The following is a 24,813-nucleotide window of genomic DNA, read 5'->3' on the forward strand; positions in this document are numbered from 1 at the left end:
GAGAAAAAGCAAGTACCTTGGAAGTAGAATATGCGATTTATGCTGGACACCATGGCGCTAGAACAAACGTTAGCCTTAACGGGGGGTATATCATGGCATTCTCTTGAGCCCGTCCGGCCTCTACTGGGCCTGGTTTGTTGGGGAATGATGAGAGGGGTAGGGGCTCGTTAACGTCTAGCTTTATTTCACGCAGACAGAGGACGTCGTCGCCAGGCGCGGTTCGTCAATTGGGGCGTGGGGGCTACGCCCACACGCCCGACGCCGCCCGCAGCTCCCTCATGACAATCATGTCAATGAATCAACATGACGTCAGACCGCCGGGCGGGCGTCATGTTGATTCATTGACATGTTTTTACGGATGGCAACACAAGTACGCATGCGTGGGGACGGAGGGTGAATTTTTACCCGTGCCCACGCATGCGCAATTGTTTTGGCGGCGTTGCGCATGCCCATCAGGAGCCCTAATGGGCGTGCTGCGGGCGAGAGGGTACCTGTGCCCCTGGCGCCAGGATTGGCCAGGGGCGCTGTGAGCCTGTGACGTGTGCGGGACCGGCAGCAAGGTAAGAGTGTGTGTTTTTCGGTGTTCCAGTAAACTAGCTTGCACAAATGACTTGAGATAGTTCAGTGTGTTAATGATGTATGGATGCAGGATGGGTGGGTGGATGGATGGGTGGATGCATGAATGATGTATGGATGGATCCATGGATCCATGGATGCATGATGGATGGGTGGATGCATGATGGATGGGTGGATGCATGATGGATGGATGGATGCATGATGGATGGGTGGATGCATGGATGAATGATGGATGGATGGATGCATGCATGGATGCATGCATGGATGCATGCATGGATGCATGCATGGATGCATGCATGATGGGTGGATGCATGATGGGTGGGTGGGTGGGTGGGTGAATGAATGATGTATGGATGCAGGATGGGTGGGTGGATGTATGGGTGGATGTATGAATGATGCATGCATGCATGATGAAGGGATGCATGATGGGTGGATGCATGAATGAATGATGTATGGATGCAGGGTGGGTGGGTGGATGGGCGGATGCATGAATGATGGATGGATGGATGGATGGATGCATGAATGATGGATGGATGCATGATGGATGGATGGATGGATTGGTGGGTGCATGAATGATGATGTATGGATGGTGGGTGGATGGATGGATGGGTGGATGGGTGGATGGATGGATGGATGCATGCATGAATGATGTATGGATGCAGGGTGGGTGGATGCATGAATGATGTATGGATGGATCCATGGATCCATGGATGCATGATGGATGGATGGGTGGATGCATGATGGATGGGTGGATGGATGGATGGGTGGGTGGGTGAATGAATGATCTATGGATGCAGGATGGGTGGGTGGATGTATGAACGATGTATGGATGCATGCATGCATGATAAAGGGATGCATGATGGATGGATGGATGGGTGGATGCATGAATGAATGAATGATGTATGGATGCAGGGTGGGTGGGTGGGTGGATGGATGGATGGGTGGATGCATGAATGATGGATGGATGCATGAATGATGTATGGATGGATGCATGATGGATGGATGGATGGATTGGTGGGTGCATGCATGAATGAATGAATGATGTATGGATGCAGGATGGGTGGGTGGATGGATGGATGGGTGGGTGGATGGATGGGTGGATGCATGAATGATGTATGGATGCAGGGTGGGTGGGTGGATGGATGGGTGGATGCATGAATGATGTATGGATGGATGCATGGATGCATGCATGATGGGTGGATGCATGATGGATGGGTGGATGCATGATGGATGGGTGGATGCATGCATGAATGATGTATGGATGGATGCATGCATGCATGATGTATGGATGGATGCATGCATGCATGATGGGTGGATGCATGATGGATGGGTGGATGGATGGGTGGGTGGGTGGGTGGGTGGGTGAATGAATGATGTATGGATGCAGGATGGGTGGGTGGATGTATGGGTGGATGTATGAATGATGTATGGATGCATGCATGCATGATGAAGGGATGCATGATGGATGGATGGGTGGATGCATGAATGAATGATGTATGGATGCAGGGTGGGTGGGTGGATGGATGGGTGGATGCATGAATGATGTATGGATGGATGGATGGATGGATGCATGAAGGAAGGATGGATGGATGGATGCATGATGGATGGGTGGATGGATGGATTGGTGGGTGCATGAATGAATGATGTATGGATGCAGGGTGGGTGGATGGATGGATGGATGGATGCATGCATGAATGATGTATGGATGCAGGGTGGGTGGATGGATGGATGGGTGGATGCATGAATGATGAATGATGTATGGATGTATGGATGATGCATGGATGATGCATGATGCATGATGCATGATGCATGGATGATGGGTGGATGCATGATGGATGGGTGGATGCATGATGGATGGGTGGATGGATGCATGCATGCATGAATGATGTATGGATGGATGCATGCATGCATGATGGGTGGATGCATGATGGATGGATGGGTGGATGGGTGAATGAATGATGTATGGATGCAGGATGGGTGGATGTATGGGTGGATGTATGAATGATGTATGGATGCATGCATGATGGATGGATGGATGGATGGATGGGTGGATGCATGAATGAATGATGTATGGATGCTGGGTGGGTGGATGGGTGGATGCATGATGGATGGATGGATGGATGGATGGATGGATGGATGGATGGATGGATGGATGCATGAATGATGTATGGATGGATGCAGGGTGGGTGGGTGGATGGATGGGTGGATGGGTGGGTGGATGGATGGATGGATGGATGCATGAATGATGTATGGATGCAGGGTGGGTGGATGGATGGATGGATGGGTGGATGCATGAATGATGTATGGATGCATGCATGATGGGTGGATGCATGATGGATGGGTGGATGCATGATGTATGGATGGATGCATGCATGCATGATGGGTGGATGCATGATGGGTGGGTGGGTGGGTGAATGAATGATGTATGGATGCAGGGTGGGTGGATGTATGGGTGGATGTATGAATGATGTATGGATGCATGCATGCATGATGAAGGGATGCATGATGGATGGATGGGTGGATGCATGAATGAATGATGTATGGATGCAGGGTGGGTGGGTGGATAGATGGGTGGATGCATGATGGATGTGTGGATGGATGGATGGATGCATGAATGATGTATGGATGGATGCATGCATGCATGATGGGTGGATGCATGATGGATGGGTGGGTGGGTGGATGGATGGGTGGGTGGGTGGGTGAATGAATGATGTGTGGATGTATGGGTGGATGTATGAATGATGTATGGATGCATGCATGCATGATGAAGGGATGCATGATGGATGGATGGGTGGATGCATGAATGAATGATGTATGGATGCTGGGTGGGTGGGTGGATGGATGGGTGGATGCATGAATGATGTATGGATGGATGGATGGATGGATGCATGAATGATGGATGGATGCATGATGGATGGGTGGATGGATGGATTGGTGGGTGCATGAATGAATGATGTATGGATGCAGGGTGGGTGGATGGATGGATGGATGCATGCATGAATGATGTATGGATGCAGGGTGGGTGGGTGGATGCATGAATGATGTATGGATGGATGCATGCATGATGGATGCATGCATGATGGATGGGTGGATGCATGATGGATGGGTGGATGCATGATGGATGCATGCATGATGGGTGGATGCATGGTGGGTGGATGGATGGATGGGTGGGTGGGTGAATGAATGATGTATGGATGCAGGATGGGTGGGTGGGTGGATGTATGGGTGGATGTAAGGGTGGATGTAAGGGTGGATGTATGAATGATGTATGGATGGATGGATGCATGCATGCATGATGAAGGGATGCTGGATGGATGGATGGATGGATGGATGCATGAATGAATGATGTATGGATGCTGGGTGGGTGGATGGATGGATGGGTGGATGCATGAATGAATGAATGATGGATGGATGGATGGATGGATGGATGCATGAATGATGTATGGATGGATGCATGATGGATGGGTGGATGGATGGATTGGTGGGTGCATGAATGAATGATGTATGGATGCAGGATGGGTGGGTGGATGGATGCATGCATGCATGCATGCATGCATGAATGATGTATGGATGGATGCATGCATGCATGCATGATGGGTGGATGCATGATGGGTGGGTGGGTGGGTGGGTGAATGAATGAATGTATGGATGCAGGATGGATGGGTGGGTGGGTGAATGAATGATGTATGGATGCAGGATGGGTGGGTGGATGTATGAATGATGTATGGATGCATGATGAAGGGATGCATGATGGATGGATGGGTGGATGCATGAATGAATGATGTATGGATGCAGGGTGGGTGGGTGGATAGATGGGTGGATGCATGAATGATGTATGGATGGATGCAAGGTGGTTCGGGCTGCGCTCGATCGCTGCGGTGCAATATGCAAATTAGTTTACGCCTCTCCACTTTCAAATGTCACTAGCCGCCCCTGGTTGTGGCACATCAGGACAGGTTAAGGTGGCGCATTATACTAAGCTTTGGACTTTAAAACTGGGGACCCGGGTTCGATCCTTGGGGTCAACATTCCCTGATTGAAGCAGTTAAATGTTAATTCAAGTTAAACAAGCACTGGAACGCTAGCGTGGCCGCAAAAGTCTACTGTGGGGAGGAGCGCTCGAGTGAGTCGCCTGCTATTTTAATATTATGCGCGTTGGCTATTAATTGTGTAGTTGCACGCTCCGGCCACCCAAATTAGTAGGTGGTGGGCTCTTCCCACTGATTAATGCAATTCATATAGCGTAAACTTTACCCGTGGTGCCAGAGCGCTTTACATGTGATCCAGTTGGGAACATAGGGAGTTAGGTTAACATGCGTTGCATGCGAGATACGAACAGAATTTATTGATTATGTCCATGATGTTAGAGCATTACCTTACCTTAGGAATTAGGCAGGTTGTCAGATGTCATGCTCAATTTTAGATAACACGTTGGGAACGGAGCTGATACATGGGAGCTAGTGCGGGTGTACTTGCTGGAGCGTTATGTTTAAATCGGGGGAATACAGCGCGAATATCACTTAGGTGTGCGAGCGATTCACAAGAGAAGCGCATTTTATGTAAGCCATGTACTGTGTCCCTCACGCCGTTGCCAGGAGCTGTGGCTATGTTATTTATTTGTGAGTTAGCGGCGTGAACATTATCAAAGGTGTCTGAGCGCTTTAAAAAGAATTCCAGGGGTCTCCACCTCTCGTTTTTAGGTCTCGCCTGTCGATGCGCATGCGCATCGAGCTTGCGAGACTATGGGGGCTTATCCACTCTTTATCCAACTTGCAAGGAATCGTGGCGATTCCTTGCAGTGCACGAGAAATTGAAGCTCAATGCGCATGCGCAATGAGCTTCAAAGCGCGTGCACAAGCCCCCAGCCGCCTGCATTGCCTGCTCTCTCTGTCACAGCCTCCCCCAGCTCCGCCTCCTCACTTTTTGATTGCACGGCCGTTAGGCCGTGCCTCCCCTACTCTACTCCCCGCTCCTTCTCCACTCCCCCTCACGAGTGTCACGACGCACCTCCGGATCCGCCCCCTCCCCATTTTCTCTGCCTGCCATGTCGCGTCGCATTTCTCCTCCCCCCTCCCCCCAGCCGCCTGCCTTGCCTACTCTCCCGCCCCCTCACTTCTTGATTGCACGGCCGCTAGGCCGTGCCTCCCCTACTCTCCTCCTCCTACTCTCCTCCCCCCTCCCCTTATCTGGCCTTCCCTCCGTCTGTTCCCTCTCCCCGCTCCGCCCCCTCCCCTGCCCGCAGTCTGTTCGAGACAAGACGAGAATTGAATTCCCTCTCAATAGGTAGGATATTTTACATTATACACCACTACCTGTAAACAAATGTGACAGAAAGGTAAAATAAAGTCACGTTCCAATTAGGAAAAACATTAGCTGTAGCTGGAGCTCGAGTCAAGGATACCCGTGTTGTACGGCATTCTTTTAGTCTGTATCATTCTTTAATCTGCTCTGCCTGTAAACGGTATATTGACAAACTAATGTAACCAAAAAGCTCGTGCTCAGTTAGTTCGTTGTGTATCAACACGTATAATGGGTGTCGGGAGAACACACCTAATGGGTCTGTCTTGAGTCGTCCCAAAAGCGATTCAGTTGTCGTCAGCTTCAAATGTTTTCCTCTGGATTCAATCGGTGTTTTAGATTTTTGGATCTGTATAAGTTTCATTATGTTTTTAACAGTTACATTTTACTTCACCGGAGTCTCGAGTTTATATTAAATTAAACCTCGGGGCCCTGTCCACTTATATTCCGTCCATACAGGGCTAGGTGAGCAGTGTCTTAAGCTGTGCGCAGGTGCAAAAGAGTAAAGTATATTTGCGCGCTTGTCTGAAAGAGTAGTTCATCACAGTGTAGCCTCCTCCCTCGAATCACGCTGTGCGCATGCGATCAGTATTTCATGTTGCGCATGCCTATGGGATACACGCATGGTACCTTGATGAAGCTTTTTTTCAGGGAATTGTGTTCATAGTTGGGGTTTCTGGGTGAACCCCAACTCACCCTCACTCACCCTCAACCTCAACCCCTCACTCACCCTCACTCACCCTCACTCACCCTCACTCACCCTCAACCCCTCACCCTCACTCACCCTCAACCCCTCACTCACCCTCACTCACCCTCACCCACCCTCACCCTCACTCACCCTCAACCCCTCACCCTCACACAGTGCAATAGGTCTCGGAGCATTTGAGTTAGAGCTTTTAGAAATGTTTATGGCTTTTTTTTTTTGTAATTCTTTAGCATTGGCTACAGGAAACAAAAATGCTAAAGATTTACAAAAAAAACCCATAAACAATTCTAAAAGCACTAACTCTAATGCTGCGAGACCTATTGCATTTCCAATGCTTGTTGGAAGAAAGGCTTCATCTCCTCCCTCTCCCCCATGTGTTGTGCTTCTTGGCCCGTATCTGGACCCCGCCCCTCGTCCCCCCCCCCCCCTCATTGCTTCGGACGGAGGGTTCATTAACTCGACCCCTCTTGTTGGTGCTGTGTTCGGGGCCCATGTTACGGTATGTACAGCGTGATGGTTCTGGCGGTCTCTTCCCCCAGAGGGGGCTGGGCTGTGTTGCATGTGTGTATGGAGGCCACAGACTGTGCTGCCAACACCATCCGATCCTTGAGGCTCCGGCAACTATGGCCCCATCCGCCTCCTAACTCCAAGGGCTGCGTTTCTGTGGCGGGTGTCCTCCTGTCGCTGCCAGCACTCTGTAAGCGTGGGCATCACCTACAGGGGGAGAGGGGATGCCAGAGAGGGCTACCCCTCCCTGCAGCACACACACCCTCCAGCACTCACACCCTCCAGCACTCACTAAACCCCTCACTGGAACACACTCCCACTCCAGAACTCACTACTGCCCTCACTGCAACACACTTGCCATCCAGCACTCCCCTCTGCACTGTTGCACTCGCGCCAGCCTTCACTGTCCCTCCCTCACCCTCACGGCACCATCCGAGACGCTGCCTGCTTCTCACGCGCACTAAACACGCCTTCATCCGCATTAAAACTTTTAAACTCTGCAATTAAAATAACTACGCACCCCCACCCTCTCCGACCCTCGGTGCATCAAGCCAGCCCTCAGTGAACCCTTCCCCCCGCACTCACTACCCGTAACCCTATCTCTCTCACTTAGGCATTTGTTGGGGACATTGCGGGTGACAGGGGTGAGCTTCCTGCTCCATTTTACCCAATGAGGCCTCTACCGCCCACTCTGCCTGGTGAAAGAGCTGCCTCCACCCCTGCCCTGGTGCACGCGGTTTATGATCTGACCGGGTGGGACTTCGGGGTAAGGGGGGTGAAACTTGATTTTTCTACTGCATTTCCCTCTCACCTTATGCATTTACTTGCGGTGCACAGTGGGATTGTGGCGCGCCTGTGGGAAAGTTTTATTGCGACTGAAAGCGCCACAAGGCTATTAGCATCATTGTGGGCACTATCAGAGCAGTTGCGCTGTCTGGCAATAGCCTTGCGTTTCACGTCACTTAATCACTCGCTCATATACTTATTCTACAATGCACTCCGTCTCATGCACTCACTCTCAACCATTCACCCTCTCATACACTCAGCCACTCACTCAATAGCCACTTAGTTGCCCACTCAGTTAATTTAACACATTGAATCGCACTCGCTCACTCTCTTTTGGCCTTTGTGCACACTAGCAGCCCCCAGGACTTTCACTGCCAGCAGACGAGGCGCTGTGGTGTGGTGTGGCGCAAGCTGTCTGGCAGATTTACGGGAACGGGCCAGTAATCCCAGGGTGGCTCTGAGATATGTTTTCACAAGTGAACGCCACCCTTCAACCAATATTAAGGGGCTCCCCAACAATAAACGGGTGTTATTAACAAACTAAATCACTAGCTTGTGTTCTTTGTGGAAATACAAATTGCAACCCAGCAAGGGGCTAAGGTGTATAATTCGTTTCGCCAGAATTTAATTTCTGCAATTAAAACAATTTCGCACCCCACCCCTCTCCGAGTGGAAATAGGCCCAAGGAAGTTTGAGAAGTGTCTGCGCATGCGTGGCAATTGCAGGATATTTTACAAATGAAATCCTGTTTAAACTTCCGGTAAGGGCCCGTCCTTAGCCATCTACTGAGCAAATACGTTCAGGTATGTCTAACATTAAATATACAAGTTCGGCTCCGACATTTATTGAAAACATAAGTAGACAATTTCAGAATTCTTAACATATTTAAAGTGCCTTAAAAGCCCCATGGCTGTTTTGACTCTGGGGTATTAAAGGGGCCCACCAGCATATGATACGACATTGGTGCATTCTGGAGTCTATTGACCTTTACCTGCTTGTGAACTGTAAACATCCTATTTTAAAGGTAAATCTAGCGCTTAGAAGCCCCCACAGTGTGGTACTAAATGCAGCATACTTGCACCCTCAAACAAGCTGCGTGCCATCTACAGTGTAAAATACAGTGCTGTGCAGATGTAATTTATTGTCCACAGAAATCGAACCATTATTGAAAGCACTTCGACGCGGTCAGGGGTAGTAAGCGCTATATAAATGAAATGACAGTTACAATAGAGCAAGCCGTCAAGGTGCGTAAAAGGGGTAGGTAAAACAGAAAATCATGCAAAATAAATTTGAAAAATATTTCAAAAAATTTCAGCAGTAAGAAAAGTTCAAATGAAGCTCGTCGTTTTTTTTTGTGATTCTGAATTGTGATTGTTGCAAAGATTTTAATAGGATCAAAACAAAAAGACACTTTACATGTGCACAGGAAACCGATGTCCACGTCTTATCATTTGTGTCACGCAGGGTTAGCAGTAAAGCTGCATAATTGATACAAATATAGTGCCCAATTGTGTTCTCTGTAAAAGGCAGTGCCCTAGCACACCATGCTTCAGTCATACACTTTGGACAATGGCCTCCCCACTCGCCCACCATTCTCCTGTCCAATCCTTTCTCTCTTCCCCCGCCTCTCCTTCACTCTCTCTACTACTCAATCACTCTCTAGTACTCACTCTACTACTCTACTACACACTCTCTACTCCTCTACTACGCACTCCACTACTCACTCTCCACTACTCACTCTCTACTACTCACTATTACTCACTCTACTACTAGGTCTCGCATTTGCGAGAGATTAAGCTATTGGCATTGTAAATGACAACGCCATTTATTTATCTGTTTTCAAAACCAACACATAAATAAAAATGTTGTCATTTACGATGCCAATAGCTCTAACTTTTGCAAAGGCGAGACCGTTGCATTGTAAATGCTTGTTCTCTTTGATTTTACAATGAACTACGGACACAAGTTTGGTCAGTTCCTCTGATACCTTTTATTTGACAAGAGGTCTTTGACTCTACCTGAACCCAAGATCTGCGCTGGTGGTTCTTTCACACCTCGTACACAAATTTAAAACGCCAGACAATTCGCCTGTTTGTCTTGTCTCTCAACTACAACCTGACTCATCTTTTGCTCGGGCGGCCCAGCAACGTCCTCGCAATTCCGCTTCTCCTTTGACATTTTTCTCCCGACCGGAAGGGTCGATGCCTCGTATTATTGGGGGAAAAAGTTCTCCACAATGGCTGCAACCAAAGTTTCAGCAGGCAATTCTTTAGCCATTTTGGGCAGGTACCACTGCCAGAGGTAGTCTGACATGTTGGCGCAGGTAGCCCTTCTTCCCGAATCCTCCTCGGCTGACTCTTCAAGGATCCTGCAGACGAATGGTAGAAGTGCATCAGAAACAATAGACCGTGCAGTGCACATTGCGTCTCCAAGTTTTTAGACCGCTCACAGCAGCTGCAGTATTGCAAAGACAAGGTTGGCAGAACGCTCGGTTTTTCGCCAAGAGATTCAGACAAAATTAATAGACGTACCTTTTATGGGTAATCCCGCCTTCGGTTCTCTCCAGTACAGAAAGAAGCCCTTTTGTGGTGCCCAAGGTTGCAGCTCCACATCCTCTATTCCAAGGAGTTTCACCCAATATCGCTCCTACAATCAGAACCAACTGCATTATTCGATTCTAAATCGTATACAAGAGGTAATTCTTCCAGGAAACAACGACTTGCCTTAGAACCCACCCTTAATCCATCCCAAAAAGACTGATGGTGAAATTTTTCTCTTTTATTCCATTTGGTCAACAATGCCATTTGTCTGTTGGGGGTTCTAATAGTTGTGTCGAAAGGGCACACTCTAGAATTTTGGCAAATTCCCTCTTGCTACACCTTCAAAGGGGACCTCTACCGCCTCATCTACGCGAGGCGTTTTGCACAAGTGTCTATTTTGATACACACAGGGACCGTCGGAGTGGTTCCGAATCTCCAACAACAGAGTTTGGGTTTACTCTCAGTTCCTCATCAACAAGCAAGTCAGGAAGGAAGCGCCTGATTTTAGATCTTTGTGCAAACTTTTCAAATGTTGTACCTCAAGAAGGTCCTAAAGTTCTACTGCGAACGACTTTAATAATTACACTCGACCTCCAGGATGTCTATTTTCTTGTGCCAATCCTTCCAAAGCATAGGAAGTGGCTACACTTTACGATAGGTACAAACCTTTTCAATTCAAGGTCCTACCTTTTTTGACTTCGGTCCGCTCCAAGTGTCTTTACGTGGATCCTGGCACCAGTGGCAGCCTGTCTACGTCTGCTAGGCATACAAATTTATCATTACTTAGACAACTGTTTAAGAAGGGCTCGCTCTAATCAACAAGCAGTCCAGCACACCCAGAATTGTCAGTTACTATTTCAACACCTGATTTTCAACAATCATGACAAGTCCCAACTAGTCCTAGCTCCGATATGAACATTTCTCGGAGCATCAATCAATACAAACCTAGCAAGGATGTTTGTCTCACACGAACAGGCCTGCATCTCCCACTTGGTGGTTCTTCTATGTATAAAAAAAATAAAAAAGGTCCGTTACAGTAGATCCTCAGTCATTCCTGGCCATGCCTCCACCGGCATCCAGTTGGATCCCCACTGCAGATTACACATGAGAAAATGCTAGGAGCTAGCCAAACAGTGGTGACAACTATCTGGCTCATTCAACGACAACATCTTATTTGCCTTTCGAATGAGGACACTGCTGGGCTGGTTGGCCCACGCTCCCAGTGTTGCAGCAGGCCGCTCCCTCCTCGGACGCTCTACCGCTCACCTTTACCAACGATGCCTCTCTGGAAGGTTAGGGAGCGCACCTTCAGGGTTTTTTCCATCCAAGGCAGATGGACGCCTCTCCAACGCACGTCACACACTAACCGCTTGGAGCAGTTATACAGTTTCCTGGCTCTGAAAACCTTCCGCTTCCTAGTGCGAGAGGAATCCGTGTTAGCGTGTACAGACAATACTATCGCTATACACTATCTTAACAAGCAAGGAGGTACGCGATCACTGTCGCCCAAACAAGCACAACACATTTGCGAATAGGCCATTCACCATAGCGTTGATATTTCTGCAATACATGTTCCAAGGGCCTCGAACGTCATGACTGGACTCCCTCAGCGCATCCGCCTAGGACAATCACGGGTGGGATCTCCAACAAAAGACCCTGGACCACATCTTATGCCTATACTATGCAATCTGGATTCCCCACTAAAGATCGTGTGGAACTGCATTCGATTAACTAGTCAACACTATTTGCATTTGCTTTTCCGCCGATTCTGTTTCTGCCTCGTCTCCAGACGAAAATGAGGTTCTAACCATGTCACATCCCACTCTTTGTGCTCAGACGGCCTTGCCGACCGTGGTGCACGGGTCTCCTCCTACTACCTTGCTGTGAACCTATCACGCTTGGCTCTCTGCCGCACCTTCTGACAGTGCAGTACGGACGGATTCACCATCCACATTCCTCTGGCTTCAAGCTCGCGGCTTCAACCTGAGCACTCTGAATTTGCTCACTTGTGCATTGCCTCAGACTGATGGGAGGTTTCTCGCGAACGCAAGAACCCCTCCTCTACTTAGATATATGAACTAAAATGTAAATGCTTTAGTATCTGGTGCGAGTCTGCCTGCATCAATTCCGTGCACGCTACACCAGAGCAAATCCTACCTGTTTTTCTCGTTATGGCAAAGTCAGTCCTTTTTCTCATTTCGTCTTGGAAAGTACTGGCTGCACTTCTAGTTTTCGTAATGACAGATTCAGGTCTCTCTATTCCTCCCTGATTATTCGCAAGTTCTTTTAGGGCCTCTACAGGATGTGCCCGCCCATCGGGCGTTTCCCCGCCTACTTGGCGCCCCCACGTCGTATTGGCCCAGCTTCTCTAAGCTTCTTTTGCACCAATCCATTTCACGGATTTGACATTTCTAACATGGAAAGTTTCCCTCCTACTCGCTCTCACGTCTTCCCAACGTGTGAGTCCTATTCAAGCTTTTACCATCAAACATATTTACCTTCAACTTCCAAATGACTCTCTGGTGCTGCGCGCCAATCCACTATTTAATCCACTATTTATATTTATTGTTGGCTTTGACTTCATCTAGAAGAGTCAGTGATGTTCAGGCTTTCACTGTCCATCCACCTTTCTTACAGTTCACGTCTAATTCAGTAGTGCTCCGCACAAACCCAAAATTTATGCCTAAGGTGCCTTTGGACTTTCACCTGAACGAGCCAGTCCTCAAGGACATTTTTTTTTCCTAATCCGCAATCCCCTGCGGAAAGGGCATTGCATACACTTGACATCAGGAGATGTTTAAAGTTCTATTTACAAAAGACCTCTGCAATACGCAAATCCGATCAATTGTTCATCGCTTATGGAAGGATACGACAAGGACATGCAGTGTCTTGAACAAACCATAGCTAGATGGATCTCTGCAGCTATTGACTTTTGCCATATACAAGCAGGAAGACCTTTACAGGCAACTCCAGGGGCTCATTCTACAAGAGCTGTGTCTTCCTAGACTGCTCTTTTCGCTGGAGTTCCTCTTCAGCAAATCTGCAGAGCAGCAACCTGGTCCAGCAGGCATACTTTCACCAAGCACTATTGTTTGGATGCAGCCAGCGGGACTGATGCTTCAGTGGGTCAAGCAGTTCTGCGTAATCTTTTCAGATAAGGTGAGCCTCTGTTTCCCTCCTCCTCTTTACTGCTTTCCAGACGCTTGTTTCATGCCTATTATGTACATTCTTATGTAACTGCAAATTTTTCATGCTTTTAGGAATGAGGCATTTCATTATGATTGTGTTTTTCATATGCACAAACGTATGCTACAAATAGAATCTTCCAAGCATTATTATATACTGCTATCTACTCTGATTCAGGCATGTGAATCTATGAAAGATACCCCAATACTGGAGAAGAATAAGTTACTTACCTGTAATCTGTGGTTCTCCAGTATTGGTGTCTTTCATAGATTGGATGATGAAACTACCGTGGATTGGGGGTCTGAAGGGACAGATTATAGACCACTAGGTGTATGTTCCCACTAACAGTCTAAATACCAAATTGTACACCTATGGTCTCTGACATGTGTATATGAGCAAATAAGTAGTGCCTCTCTCAAACAAAATACTACAAGTGAAAATTAGCTGGGGAAGACATCCCTTAAGGATAAGAACCCTCACTCACCCGAAGGTGACATGCTTCATCATATGGGTCCTCCTTACCAGTGTAGAAAACCTAGTCACCACTGGGAGCTACTACTTCGGTGTTTAAAGAAGGAGCTCAGAGATGTTTTGGTAAGGAAAAGGATGGTAATCCCATAAGTGAGATGATGGATGTAGTGAGGTATGCAGCGCTGTATTTAGGAGTGAATGGGTGACATTAAAGCTGACTAAGTAGAATCACTAGATAACTTTATTAATGTGTTCTACTTGACAGGGTTAAAACGAAACAGCACAGTGGTATGGATATAAAACCACTGTCACTTAGTGGTCGACATGTTTCAGCCTATTGATCTATTCCAAAGTATCAGCGGCTTACTTCAGGACCAGATATACTATGTGCTAATGCTGCTGCAATGAAGTGAAAGAAATTATATGGTATTAGGAAATAAAGTATTATACAACACCGGTATTCCTGCGTTTCATTTGTCTGTCACGTCATACCCAGGTATCTATAGATAAACACAAGAAAAGTAGAAAAAAAGAGAGAGAGAGACACAAACAGATTGCTGGATTATCACATGAAATACTATGCATACTGAGTGCATTTGTCACTGTATTGCAAGTTTTAATGTGCTGCGGAAAAAGTCATAAGTAACTGGGACTTACCCTCAATTGTAGGATAGTCCTGCCTCACCTCTACCTGGCTGGCTGCTCTGGAAGGAGGCCCCGCACTGCGGGAAATCATATAAGTGTCTAAATAAGTACACTATTCTCTAATCACAAAAAATATTGCTTTGTCAAACAGGAGAGCCAAAATACTCCTAAATGTAGCAAAATAATAATGACCCAAATGTGCTTCAAATAATAACTGTGGCATTGCAAGTTAGAACTGTAAAATCTAAGCTTAACAAAAATTTAGGTAAGGTAACCTATTTAGTTACACTATCCATAGCAATATGTCTAAAAGGGTTCGTAAAGTCCATAGCAACTAGATGTCTTACCTGTCCGTCGGTACCTCGATGCCCACAAGAGCTCGCCCCGGGAGGTACCGAACGGAAGGTAGACAACTGTATTTATAGTGGCCCTGTAATTGTTTGCAGCCGTGCGCGGGATGAGTGGGGCCTAATGGTTAGGTAGTTTTAAAAAACGCCTGTATAATAACTGCGCGTGCGTCAAAGAGTAGTGTTTCAACCGTGCGCATGCGAATAACATAGAGAAGGATATACCAATCTTTTGCGCGTGCGTGGAAAGGAATACTGTGTACTGGTACGCGATAGCTTGAAGGAGGATAAGCTAGTGTTCCTAGCGATCCAGATGTGGTGTGAAACGGCTGAGTTACAGCTGCCTATCTATCGGATTATTTGTAGAAGCCCCGCGCCTAGGTGCAGTGGAGAAGACATGATAGATTTTTGTTTCTATTTTTATTTATTTTGTTGTGCATGCCTGGGGATCATTAATAAACATATATGCTAGTACTAAATCTAATATGTTTGGTGGATCGTACAGTGATAATGCTGGTATCATCAGACATATAGCTAAACACCCGTAAGCAGGGAATAAGAGACGCTCATGCAGTTAGTGTATAAGTGTGAGGCCTCACGTACGCACTAGTGTTGTAATTATTGGAGTATATGTACTCTACAAAATACAAGGTCATAGATGGTACACCAATCACAGGTTCGTGAACCTGAAAAGTGAGGGTGAATACATGGTCCACCTAGTTAACTGGCTCTTCTTGTATGCGAGGGGACCAACCTTATTATGTATTTCCGAGTCACATCCTTAATGAGAAATTATCTTCCTAATCGCAAGACTGTGGACTCATTCTACGAATACCTATGTATTCAGGGTAGCTAGCAAGCTACAATGATTGTGATGGAAGTGTCGACCCTAATGTCTTTATCTATGTCAACTAATTTGAGTGGTTTTATATGGAGACCCAGGGTATATCATCATTTAGGCCCACATCATTTGTTTTGAGTTTGTACACCCACTGTTCTTTGCGAAAAAGAAAATTTGTGGGGTCTGCCAAATGTGGTGGAATCCATGGTTTTTCCAATACCACCCAATGTAGGTCCGTATCAGCATGTCCTTTGTCAATGAAATGATTGGTCAGTTTGGTTGACCGTTTGCCGCATCTTATTGTGCTCTTGTGTTCTTGGATGCGGATCTTAATTTTCCTAGTGGTCATACCCACATAGCGGAGTTGACCGGGACACCATATCAAATAGATCAAGCGATCGCTATTACAATTTGTGTGTTTGTCAATTTTCCTCGGGCGTGAAGTGCCTATGTCTATTTCAAGAGTTTTCTCGGTTTGGGGACAAACTGTACATGTCCCACACGGAAAATGACCAAATACCTGGGGCATGTTCCACAAAGTGGTCTGTGACTCTGTATTCTTAATACCACGTGGTCGAGTATGAACCAATTTGTCTCGAAGGTTAGCACTCCGTTTATAGGCGAACAGAGGCCGTGGGAGGATATTGTTTGTTAAATTCAACACTCCCCAGTGTTTGTTAATACTCTTTTTCACGGAATAAGAGAAGCTAGAGAAGGTGTTGACAAATGTTAATCTCTCGTTTGTTTCTCTAGTTGTACTTTTTTCTAGCAACGCTTCTCTATTATTGTTTGCTGCTCTTTTCTTGGATTTCCGGATTAGTTGTGTAGGATATTTCTTTTCTTTTAGGTCAAATGACAATGCTTTGGCGTGTTTTTCATATTGTGCCATTTCCGTGCAATTACGCCTTATTCGTAAAAATTGCCCGAACGGCAAATTTTCGCGGAGAGCTCGTGGGTGATAACTCTGGAAAGGCAACAGAGAATTGCATGAGGTAGGTTTTCTGTACAGTTCTGTCTCTAGATTTCCATTATTAGTTTTTATTAATAAATCCAGGAACGGCAGACTAGATCTGGAGAATTAAAGAGTAAACCGTAAGAAATCATCCTGCTGATTCAACCATTCGTGGAGCAGTTTGAGTGTACCTGGGTATGACCTGACAGACAAATGAAACGCAGGAATACCAGTGTTCTATAATATTTTATTTCCTAATACCATATCATTTCTTTCACTTCATTGCAGCAGCATTAGCACATAGTATATCTGGTCCTGAAGAAAGCCGCTGATACTTTGGAATAGATCAAGACGCTGAAACATGTCGACCACTAAGTGACAGTGGTTTTATATCCATACCACTGTGCTGTTTCGTTTTAACCCTGTCAAGTAGAACACATTAATAAAGTTATGTAGTGATTCTACTTAGTCAGTTTTAATGTCACCCATTCACTCCTTAATACAGCGCTGCATACCTCACTACATCCATCATCTCACTTATGGGATTACCATCCTTTTCCTTACCAAAACATCTTTGAGCTCCTTCTTTAACCCCTTCAGCGCTAATGACAAGGGTAACTCGTCATGGACTTTCCATTGATTTCAATGGAAAGTCAATGGACCTCGCACACACCCCTTAGCAGCCAAGTGGTTAAACACCAAAGTAGTAGCTCCCAGTGGTGACTAGGTTTTCTACACTGGTAAGGAGGACCCATATGATGAAGCATGTCCCCTTCGGGTGAGTGAGGGTTCTTATCCTTAAGGGATGTCTTCCCCAGCTAATTTTCACTTGTAGTATTTTGTTTGAGAGAGGCACTACTTATTTGCTCATATACACATGTCCGAGACCATAGGTGTACAATTTGGAATTTAGTCTTTCATAGATTCACATGCAACCTGCCCACCTCCCCTCAGAGGCTCATAGGCTAGGTTGGTTTTACCTTCACTCCTGTGCGAGAAAATCTGAGAGCCTGAGCCTTTGGGGAGGACTTTCTGGTGGGTGCTGTCGCCTGATTGGCTGCCGTTTGGACTATACAAAATGACTAGGATAGTCATGAGTGGGGGAAGTGTTTTCTATGGTAGCTTGGGCTACTTTACTTCCTGGTGGTTATTACCAAGTTTTTCTAAGGATATTATTGCATATTATTGCTTTTTTATGACTCCCACTCCGACGACGGGGAATGATTCAGGCATGTGAATCTATGAAAGACACCAATACTGGAGAACCACAGATTCTCCAGTATTAGGGGTGTCTTTCATAGATTCACATGCTTGAATATTCCCCGTCGTCGAAGTGGGAGTCCCACGGTAATAAAATGGCAATAAATGCTAAATATATATATATATATATATATATATATATATATATATATATATATATATATATATATATATATATATTCATAATAATAATACAAGAAAAGAAAGGAAATACACTGAAATCCTCTGAAAACCATTCCTACATAGGAATGCAAGGCAAAGAGAAAAATCATTTGTAACACATTGGCTGCAGTTTGGACTAACATAATGACACTAATCAGGCGCCAGCACCCTCTAGAACCTTCTCCTCAGAAGCTCAAGCCCTTACCACCTGCACCTTCTCAGATTCATAGATCTGTCAGCATCCATACTACCATCTATCCGCACCATGCAGAGGCGGAGGAAGCGGATGCAGAATGTGAGGAAGGTGAAATCGCTGACAACACCGATGATGCAGGCGACCAGGATATGACGGAATATGATGATTACCAGGCGCAGACGCCCTCTCCTCAACCTGGTACCTCGAGTGAGTCTCCACCAGTGAATATCGCCAGCTTCCATCTTTTAATGGATAAGGCGGCTCAACGTTTCAAACTCCCACGCTCTCAACGCGAGGAGGAATGTTTTCTATACGATTTTAAAGACAAACCTTTCAAGCAGGTGCACACAATCCCAATAATTGATTTTGTATGGAAAGAGGGTGTTAAGCTAATGAATGCTCCAAATTCCTTACCTGCACAGATTCCGCGCCTTGAAAAGAAGTACAAGGCCCCTGCAGGTTCTCCAGCTTGCCTGATTTCACATCCTAAGGCAGACTCTGTCGTGACTCAAGCAGCACAGCGTAGAGCACGTAATCCGGCGTCCCAAATCACAGCCTCTCCGGATAGAGAGGGTCGGCGCCTGGATGCAATTGGCCGCAAGTTCTCGACCATGGCCTCCACGTCTGTCCGAGCTGCCAATGCCTTGGCCATTTTGGGTCGTTATGACCGACAGATGTGGTCGGACGTTGCAGATTATGTGGCACTCGTTCCTGATGCTTCAAAGGCAGACGCATAGCAGATCCTCCGCGATGGACAAAGAGCTGCGGAAGAAATCATTGACTGTGCTGTCGATATTGCGAACACTGGCTTCCGCCTCCTGGCAAGTGCAGCTGCACTTCGGCGTCAAGGCTGGCTGAAGTCCACCTCCTTCCGGCAGGAAGTTCAAGCCAGAATATTGGATATGCCATACGATGGTAAATCTTTATTTGGATCCCATATTGATGATGCCCTTGAATCCATCAAGAAGGACACCGATATGGAAAAGTCCTTAGGCACGTTACAATTTCGCAAGCAGTCCTTTCGAGGTGCGCACGGACGCGGCACTTCCTCAAATTTTCGAGGTGGTCAGCAATACCGTTCATACAATCAAGGCGGCCAACGTTACACCTCCAATCAACAGTCTCGCCAACAACCCGCCAAGACATTCAGAGGAAAGTCGTCCTATCGTGGCGCAAATCAAAAACGTCAATGACTTTTGCCGCTCACAAAATGTTGGAGGACGAATCTCTCTGTTTTATTCCCAGTGGTCCTCGATCCCCTCGGATCAATGGGTTTTGGACATCCTCAAACGGGGTAATTCCCTGGAATTCACAGAGATTCCTCCTTGCACTCCACCTCGTGGCCCACCTCCTCCGCATCTCGAGGAGCTTTACCATCAGGTCCGTCTTCTTGTACTGAAAGGGGCAGTCGAAGTGGTCCCGAAACATCTAAGAGGACAGGGTTTTTACTATCGTTTTTTCCTCATACTCAAGAAGAACGGAGATTGGCGACCCATTCTGGATCTAAGGGCTCTCAACCAGTTTCTAAAGTCTCAGTCATTCCGTATGCTGACATTGCTGGAGGTCCCGCGTCTTCTGTCCAGCGAGGATTTTATGACCACCATAGATCTTCAGGACGCTTACTTTCACGTCCCCATCATCGCACAACATCGCCAGTACCTACGGTTCAAAGTGGGAACCATGCATTTCCAGTTCAAAGTTCTACCCTTCGGACTGCGTTCAGCTCCTCGTGTGTTCACGAAGGTACTGGCCCCGGTGGTGGCTCACCTGCGTCTACAAGGAATTCAGATCTTTCCCTATCTAGACGATTGCCTTCTCAAGTCTCAATGCCACCTTCAACTCGGTCGGGACACACACCTTTGCCAACAGGGTTTCAGTCTCTGGGGTTGACCATCAATGTCGAAAAGTCACAGTTTGCACCCCTGCAAATCAGGTCCTTCCTGGGAGCGATCCTGGACACGCAGCTTTCAAAAGCATTTGTCTCTCACGAGCGACGTCTGAAAATACTTCGTCTGGTCGCACTCATTCGACGAAAACAGTCCATTTCTGTCCGGACGTTAAAATCCTTCTTGGGAATGGCCTCGTCATGCATCGCACTGATCCCAAATTGCAGGTTACGCACACGTCCTATTCAGGAAGAACTGGACTTACAGTGGCGCCAGGTCTCCGGGTCTTTCAACGACCTAGTTGCCGTCACAGCACGTATGAGAATGAGCCTGCGTTGGTGGGCGCAGCCCACGAATTTGAAAATGGGTGTGTCTTTCCTCGACCACGCTCCGGACCTGACGCTGACGACAGACGCCTCCCTGGAGGGGTGGGGCGCTCATCTCCAGGGCCTCTCCATCAAAGGCAAGTGGTCACCAATACAGCGCAAGTGGCATATCAACAGGCTAGAATTGATGGCGATCTTTCTAGCGCTCAAATCCTTCCTCCCAGTTATTCACAGAGTCAGTGCTGATCCAAACGGACAATACGTAAACAAACAGGGCGGGACCAGGTCTCCACTTTTGTCCCGTTTGGTCCAGTCAATCTGGAACTGGGCTCTCCGCCATCACGTCACCCTGACGGCTGTCCACCTTCCGGGGGTGTCCAATCTTCTAGCAGACTCTTTAAGCAGATCCACGTCCTCAACACACGAATGGGTGCTGCACCAACCGACTCTGGATCTGGTGTTCCGCCAATGGGGTCACCCAGATCTGGATCTCTTTGCAACACCGGAGAATCGGAAATGCCCGTCTTATGCAAGTTGGCATCCCCACCCAGGATCCTGCGGGAATGCCCTTTTGATCAACTGGTGCGATCTATTCGCTTACGCTTTTCCTCCGCTCCCGTTAATACAGCGGGTACTGTGGAAGATGCGGAGGCAGCCTTGTCACATTCTGCTGATCGCACCTCGTTGGCCCAGACAAGCATGGTTCACGGAACTGCTCCTGATGTCCCAGTGCGAGCCCATTCCTCTACGTCCTCGTCCAGACCTCTTAACGATGGACAAGGGCCTAGTGGGTCATCCAGATCCCTCAACACTTCAATTGTGGGCATGGAACCTGAGTACCTTGAGTTCGCGGACTTTAACATATCCCAGGAGTGCAGAGACATTATAGCTCAAGCCAGAGCTCCGTCTACCATTAAGACTTACAAACTTAAATGGAAGCGTTTCTGTCATTGGTGCGTTTCAGCCAATATCCATCCTATTCATTCCACTCCTGAACAGCTCCTTCCATTCTTTTTGAGTCTCGCTCAGTCAGGACTCTCTCATGCTACTCTGAGAGTTTTCTTAGCTGCTATATCTCGCTTCCGACATGATGGCTCTTCATCCCTATGTTCATCGCGAGTTATACGTCAATTCTTCAAGGGGCTCTTTCGCAAGTTTCCACCTGTGCGTCGCCCTTCACCAGCTTGGCACCTCAATGTGGTATTAGCTCAACTTATGAAATCACCATTTGAGCCTATTCATAAGGCCAACATAAAATTCATCACTTGGAAAGTGGCTCTTCTTCTGGCTTTGACCTCATCTCGTCGCGTGAGCGACCTTCACGCTTTTACTGTCAAGCCCCCTTATCTACAGTTCAAACCGAATGGAGTGGCACTGCGCACCAACCCTTCTTACCTACCTAAAGTACCTACGGATTTTCATTTAAATGAGCCTGTGTTCCTTAAGACTTTCTTTCCGGACCCTACATCTCCGGCGGAACAACGCCTCCATTCTTTAGACATCAAGCGATGTCTTAAGTTTTACATTGCAAAGACTGCTCAATTCCGCAAGTCCGACCAATTATTCATTGCATATGGACGATTGCGCAGAGGACATCCAGTTTCCAAGCCGACTATTGCCAGGTGGCTTTCCTCAGCCATTGCTTTCTGCCACCAGCAAGCGGGCAGACCATTGCAGTCTTCAGTGAGGGCTCATTCTACGAGGGCGATGTCTTCGTCCACCACCCTGTTTGCTGGTGTACCACTTCGTCAGATCTGCCGTGCAGCGACGTGGTCCAGCAGGCACACTTTCACCAAACATTACTGTTTGGATGCCATCAACGAAGCGGATACCGCAGTGGGGCAGGCAGTGCTTCGCCATCTTTTTCAGTAAGGTGAGCCTCTGTTCCCTCCTCCTTATCTCCTGTGATTGCTTTGCTGTTATGTACTGTATTATTTTTATGATAGTACTGTATGGTTTTATACTTCTTATGCTTAGCAATCTCAGTTTTCTAGGAGGTTACTGCTTTCTATTCTATTCAAGCATGTGAATCTATGAAAGACACCCCTAATACTGGAGAAGAACAGTTGTTACTTACCTGTAAACAGGTGGTTCTCCAGTATTGGTGTCTTTCATAGATTCACATGCGACCCACCCTCCTCCCCTCAGAGGCTCTTTTCTCCTCATGCGCTCTTAGTTACTTTGTGCTACGAAAATCTGAGGGCTTGAGCTTCTGAGGAGAAGGTTCTAGAGGGTGCTGGCGCCTGATTGGCTGCAGTTTGGACTAACATAATGACACTAATGTGTTACAAATGATTTTTCTCTTTGCCTTGCATTCCTATGTAGGAATGGTTTTTAGAGGATTTCAGTGTATTTCCTTTCTTTTCTTGTATTATTATTATTATTATGAGATATATATATATATATATATATATATATATATATATATATATATATATATATATATATATATATATATATATATATATAAGCATTTATTGCTATTTTATTACCGTGGGACTGCCACTTCGACGACGGGGAATATTCAAGCATGTGAATCTATGAAAGACACCAATACTGGAGAACCACCTGTTTACAGGTAAGTAACAATTGTTCTTACAGGTAAGTAACTAATGTTCATTTGCAGTTGTCAAAGGCTACTGGCTTTGGGGTGGAGGGCGATGTAAAGGAGAGAGGGATAGTTGAGGTACCTAATGAGTTTCCTTTGTAGAGCGGGCTTGTTCCGGGTATAAAATTAAATCTGGTTCCTGAAGTGGTGTGAAGTAAATCCAGTAGTTGCAATATGATTAATTGTTCCATGAACACAAAAAAAAGATGGATTTCTATGGTGGATGCACAGGTATGTTCTCGCTGATGGGTATGCAAGCTGCTTCAAGTTACATGGTGATGGATCATTGTGCTTGATGGAGTAAGAACATGTTGCTGGATGCAGCAATTGGAAACACCAGAAAAATAATAACAAAGTTGCATCTGGGCTTACTACCGGGGAAGGGGTTTATAAAGAAACTAGAAGATAGAGAACCTAGCAAGCAATATTTTCTAATTATATATTGATAGCTCTAATTATGGAAATGTGCTAAAGAATCATGTTTTTCTGGTCTTTATCGCATCCGTGAAGGGTAAGAGAATTACATTGTTTTCCTCAACAATATTGATTGGATAACTTTGACACTTTTTTTTTTTTAGAAGGGCGACTGCACCAGGTATAAAACAGAGCTGATACTACTTAGGAAAGCTGCCTTACATTTGACATAGGTCAGGCGCTTTGCAACTTATCTGCTATATATTTTGCCTATATCTGAGCCATCAGCCTCCGTCTTATTCGAGTAGTGCACACAGTCCTGCCTTTCTAGAAAATAAACTGGAAATTACTGAAATGTTGGTGAACTATAATGCATTAGCACCTTTTGTACGGTGTCATTGCCATATAGGGAAGTACTGTGTACTTCCCTAGTCTTACCTGTCCTCCATGATCCACATGCTCCCCCAGGCCTGCACACCCACCCTCCATTGTCCGCTTTCATTTCCATCCCCTCCGGCCCAAATTCTGTTGTCCGTGCCTCCCCAGCCCCTCCCTGCCTGCCCACCGTATGCTTTGTAGAGCATGGCGAAACATCTTTTCCAAAGCCAGTGCCTCTCCTAGGCGGGACCTATTGGCTTTGCCCATGCTTTTTTACTTTTTCTGTGCTTCCTTATTAGATGGGCATATCCCAGGTCTAAATTAGGCCACGTGCATTGATTTGTATCTTGTTTTGTATTTAGGTAAATCACCCACTGAAGCTGTCCTTGCTGATATGTTCAAATTTACTTTCACGGTATCGTTGAAACTATGACGTACCGTTCTGAAGAATTACTTTGTGGTGTTGGGATCATTCCTAAGTAGTATTCCTTGTGTTTATTTAAGTGTTTGGGCTAGATCTGCGGCACGTGGCCCTGTCAAGTGCGCTTGCTTTTCAGTTGCTTCCTGGTTTAATGCGTCTGTGCCTGTACTATCAGAATGTGTTGCTTTCCTTTTAAAGGCAAAATACTATAACTTTCTAGTAGGGGTGCCATGCTGTTTAAAAGGGCGGAACAAGCACTTACAGCATGGCTGCTTTACTTTTGAAAGAACAAAATTAGCACTGCTTG

The 24,813-nt window shown here is 46.5% G+C and overlaps 1 protein-coding gene across 2 annotated transcripts in view; it reads left to right on the forward strand.

Annotated features, from left to right (window-relative positions):
- Positions 1-24,813, forward strand: part of FERMT2 (FERM domain containing kindlin 2) — a 612,725-nt gene that overhangs the window by 228,700 nt on the left and 359,212 nt on the right. The window lies entirely within an intron of this gene.

This window comes from Lissotriton helveticus, chromosome 9 (genome assembly GCF_964261635.1).
Source record: "Lissotriton helveticus chromosome 9, aLisHel1.1, whole genome shotgun sequence".
NCBI lineage: Eukaryota > Metazoa > Chordata > Amphibia > Caudata > Salamandridae > Lissotriton > Lissotriton helveticus.